Here is a 5,710-nt window from a genome sequence, read left to right on the forward strand (position 1 = left end):
CGGCTAATGAATAATTTGACTCTCTCTTTTCGAATTTATAGCGTCGTTGCTCTGTAGCCAAAAGGTGGACGCTGTGGTGCATCATGGGAAGATGGCTAATGGTTCAAATGAATTCACTCTAATTCTGTAGAAACCTTTTTCTTTAATTCTCTAATGACAATGTCTCTAAACAGAAGCCACTGCTATCATCATTAATACATCCCCATGACCAAGCTACGAAATTGCATTTGGAAATTTTGCATCAGATCAAAACATGTTGGGCCCACTGGATTTGAGGTGAGATTGCTATTTTGTTGTTGTTGTTTCATTTCGTTTTGTTTACTTTGCTTTTTTTTCTGAGACAAGGCTTCTCTTTATAGTCTTGGCTATCCTGGAACTCTATCTGTAGACCAGGCTAGCCTCAAACTCAGAGATCTACCTGCATCTGCCTCCTGAGTATTGGGATTAATGTATGTGCCAGCATAACCCAGCAAGATTGCTATTTTTAATTGGGGGTCCCTCAATCAAATTAAAGAATATTCTTTTCTAGGCAGCTCAGTGAGAACTAAAAACAAAAAAACAAACAAAACAGGTGATGTCACATGTTTGTTTCAACTCCAAAGAATAATGGAATCCATGAACAAACACTGAAACTGGAGCCCAACCTTAGATCTTGTTGTGAAATACCTTCAGGACCTCCAGTTATCTTAAACTACTGTTACTACAGTCCTAAAATGCTTTTTAATGTTTTGTGAGATGTGGTGCCCTTGTATTTAGAGAAGAGAGAAGAGAGAGAGAGAGATTCACAAAAAGAAGCTATAGGGCAAGGGGTGTAACAGTAATAAAGCACTTGCTTGGTACCCATGAAGCCCTGGAGTCCATCCAGTACCATAAAAAAATAACGCAACATAACATAAGCTAGGTCTTGCTATGTTACATTACCACATTCCCAACCAGCACAGTCAAAACACTAGGATGTGGTCAGAGATGGCTCCTGCCCCCAACCTTCCCTCTCTACTATCAAGAGTCTCCCTTTTGGTTTACTTAGATTAAAAAAAAACCTTATCACACTAAGTTCTCTTGAGTGACATTCATAAGAAGAGATGCTAAAGAACACTAATTCCAAGGTCAAATTAGTTAAAACAAGAGAGCTGGAAATACAGCTCAGTTGTAGAACCCTTGCCTGTCCCCCACCCCCATCCAGGTTCAATCCTCAGCTCTGCACGGGGAGCTAAGTGGGATATACTGATTTTAGGGATTACTGGAGAATCACTATACTGTATTCTGTGAGTCCCTGAAGGAAACAATCATAGAAGTAAATAGGTGGTTGGTTGTTTGGTTTTTCTCTGTGTTCCCTCCATCTCTGTCTGTCTGTATGTATGTATGTATCTGTCTGTCTATCTATCTATCTATCTCTGTGTCTGTGTATGTCTCTCCTTCTGTTCCTCTGTCCTCTCTCTCTCTCTCTCTCTCTCTCTCTCTCTCTCTCTCTCTCTCTCTCTCTCTCTCTCTCCTCCCTCCCTCCCTCCCTCCCTCCCTCCCTCCCTCCCTCTCTCTCTCTCTCTCTCTCTCTCTCTCTCTCTCTCTCTCTCTCTGGCTTTATCACTAATATAGAGTTCTCTGAAAAGCCCCTGTGTGCAATGAGAGACTTGATGTAGCATAGAGCTCTCTGACTGTGTGCTGACATGTGTGCCTTCAGCAAATGCAACATTCAGTGTGAGAGTCAGGTGGGCTGTCTGTGGGACAGGGCAGGAAGCTGCCTCTCATTAGGAAGGCAAGGAGTGGCCATTTCCCACCAGGGTTTCCTTAGTGGGAAACCCTGCACCAAGGTGATTGCCATCCCAGGGTTTGGAGTCTGACCCACCAGAGGCAAACTCCAACTGTGGTTCTTTCCCAGCTGTAGGACCTTTGTCACTTGCTGGGCAGGTTCCTCCTTAGTAATGACTTAAGTAAGATGATGCTTAAGCTGAGCAATGGTGATTCTGGCACACACCTTTAATCCCAGCACTCGGGAGGCAGAGGCAGGCAGACCTTTGAGTTCGAGGCCAGCCTGGCCTGTGAAGAGACTTCCAGGACACCCAGGGCCACAGAGAGAAACCCTGTCTCAAAATCATTATCATCATCATCATCATCATCACCACCACCACCACCATCTCACAGACAGCTGTGAGTAAACTTCAAGCACATTTAAACCCTCCAGAGAATTAGGATGACAACCAAGGGACAACCCACAGTATAAGGAGAGGTGAATCCTGGCCTGCTATGGGTCCAACACACACACCCCATTGCCAGCAACAGTTCAGTTCCCTCTGAGGAATTACCCTGTCATCATATATGCTCTTAACAGGCTGATGATTAGAGATGTCCGCACCCAGTATGAAAGCATACAACTTCTTCCTCCCACGTTTGTGCATTGGTACAGAAGCCAGAGGACCCAGGCTGAGCTGATAAGCTTCTTACCATCAAGACACTAAGTCCTAGCAACAAAAATTCAGGATAGAGAACAGCCAGTATGGGTGGCAGGAATCTTCCTGAGCCTGGGGAGCTAACTATTAGATCCCCTTATCAACTCCCAACAATGAAACACCAGCATTTATAAATGCTGAGCCCCTGTGTCCATTCAATTGATTAGCCGTATTAAGCATTAAAACAATGATTCTCTAATGATGCACACATCTAAAGAGAGACACATCTTTAACAGGCTGGGTCCACTCCTTAATCCGAGAACAAAAGGACATGAATCAAGTGGGAAAGAAGGCCCAGAAGTTAAGAGTGAGCACTGCTCTTAACAGAGAAACCAAGTTCAGTACCCAGAACCCATGTTGGATGGCGCACAACTACCTGTAACTGAAAGGGGGTCCAGTGCCTTCGCTTCCAAGGGCACCTATACCTCTATGCACACAAGTACACACACGCACACATGCACATAACTAAAAAAATAAATCTTTTTTAAAGGTAAAGAATAAATTCAACTACTGTCCCATGCATGGTTTACATTAGGATGTGTCCTTCATGATGTAAGGGAAAATGGAGATATCTCTATATTTGAAGCAGACTTATGTTCAAGATGGGGGGTGGGGGCTGGTTTCCCAGCAGTGGGACACAGGGAAGTTCAGAGTTCCCGGACTGCAGGAAGATATTGCTGCCCAGCAGGTAATGACACAGAGGGGAGGGTCAGCAACATTCCAGCCCAGGGAATCAGAGCCTCCACAGGAACCGAAACTACGAAACTACGAAACTACGGCATGACTGAAGCTACAGAAACTGAAATCATGCTGCTGCCTCCAGAGATCCTGTCCCCGGCAGGAAGAAGCAGGAGGGACTATGTCTGGGCTTGCGCCTGTCTCCTGCCTGAGCATCCCATTGGCATACACCAGCCAGATGACAGTGGAGCCTACGAGGGTCATCTCCTGTCCCCTTAAGCAGAGTAGAGGAATAACAAAATCTGGGTCTGAGGCAGCGAACCCAGGACCGGCAGACAAACTGTCTTACAAGAAGTACATGATTTCGTAAGCACGAACTAGGATTCGGTGGGAACTTCCTGTCTCCTCAGGATTCCTCTTTTGTATGAGACAGAACATTTGCAGTCACTGCATTAGTCAGCTTCCTGTTACTACAGCAAACACTAGGTCAACGTATGAAGAAAAAAGGCGGATTTGTGCTGGCAGTTTGGAAGTCTCCACCTGGATTGGTTGGTCCCTTTGCCTTGGGCCCATGGCAATGCACCATATCATAGGAGTGTGTCACACACTTTATCACTAGGAAGCAGAAGGAAATTAAAGATACTAAGGTCCCAAAAGTCCCCACTAGGCCATACTTGCAGTGACCTAAAGACCTCCCACTAGTCCCTACTCTTAAAAGTCCCACTACATTCTATTGATATTTTACAATCCAAAACTTTTTAAATTGGATATTCTCTGCATTTACATTTCAAATGTTATCTTCCCCCAATTCATCCCCCCTTCCCCTCCCATTGCCTCCATGAAGGTTCTCCCTCTCCCAACCATCCTCGCCTACCTCAGCATCTTGGCGTTCCCCTACACTGGGAAAATGAGCCTTTACTGGACCAAAGGTCACTTCTCCCATTGATGCCAGACAATGCCATCCTCTGCTGCATATGTACCTGGAGCCATGGGTCCCTCCATGTGAACTTATTGGTTGGTGTTTTAGTGCCTGGGAGCTGTGGTGGGTTTGATTAGTTGATAATTTTGTTCTTCCCATGGGGTTGAAGACCCTTTTTCATCACCTTCAGTCCTTTCTCTAGTTCCTTCATTGACAATCCAAGACTTTTACACATGGTCCTTTGGGGGCAGCATTTAAGACCTGAACTACAGAAGTCACTTACCTTCTACTCCCCAAATCTAAATTATCCCACCACCATCTCACCAAGAAAACTATGCATCATAAAATGTCCTTCCCTCTTCCCCAGGTGAGGGTGGATATTGGTGTCACTGGCTATGGGGACTCCCAACTCCCACGGGCATTCTACTTTATGCCAAAAACCAAATGGAATGTACCTGTCATCTTCAGTGTCTCTAGGGTAAAAAACCAAAGCTCTGAGGGAGCATTGGCAGGGTAAGGATAGCCTAGGTCCTTTAGCCCCAGTTCCCAAGGGACATCCTTTGGACAGGCTGTATTTGTATATAATTAGGATTTTCTCAGCTGAATCTAATAATGGATTTTTTTTTTCTTCCAGGGGAATTTCTGATAAGACTACCTTGCAAAGGGACCATCTCCTAATGAGATTAAAGAGTCATGGTGGTCCCCTGAGACAGTGTGTTGAGAAACCATCTTGAAAGAAAACACAACTTGGGAGAGAATGGTAAACACAGTTGCTATGAGACAACTTCTGGCATGGCCAGAGATTCAGGGTGGCTCTATTTCTGCCTCCAGTGCCAAGGGAGTGGGCTGGTATTTTTAGCACCCTGGCCAAGAATTAGAGAGAAGTCTAATTGGAGTGCACAATGTTGTCCTTGCAATGGGCCCAAGTGTAGGGCAATTAAACCACAGGGGAATGGGAAGAGTGACAGATACACCCCACTTGCTGTGAGCATCACAACACTGCTATTGACTCCTATGAACATGGTAGGGCTGCAGACCCATGTACCCCCCAATAAGAACATGTGCCCCAAGCAACTGCATTTCCAAAGACTCATAACCTTAGCTCAGGCTGGTTCAGGACCTTTGAGAAACATGGTAGAGAAGGAAAGGGTGGAGAGATGAATTAGAAATATCTCAGATACATGATGGATACATTATGGATAGGGTAGGAGCTATCAGCTTCCTAAGTGGTCACAAGAATGTCCTGAATTTTTTTTCTGGCATTTATGTCATTGTGTTGTCTTTGTTCATTCTGTTTAAACAGAGACATAAGTAGTTTCACACAATAATAAATTACGTCAACAGGCAGTCTTCTGTCTTCATGGATTCCACATCTGAAGATTCAAACAATTAATCAAATATATATTTTCCATATTGCCATAAAGTTCCAGAACTCAGATTTGCCATGAACTCAGACACCATGCTGAATTTGTATGAATAAAGTGCCTTGTGGGCAAGCCCAGTTATGGCCTCTCCAGCATTCGCTACTGGAACATTGCTCACCTGGGTCTCATTGAGTGCACGCTCATGCCCGTGATGGAAATATCTGTACTAAACACATGCAATTTTCCTGTCATCAGTCCCTAAACAATACACAGTAACAACTCTTTCCATAGTATGTCCCTTGCAC

Source organism: Micromys minutus (genome assembly GCF_963924665.1).
Source record: "Micromys minutus genome assembly, chromosome: 3".
Classification (NCBI taxonomy): domain Eukaryota; kingdom Metazoa; phylum Chordata; class Mammalia; order Rodentia; family Muridae; genus Micromys; species Micromys minutus.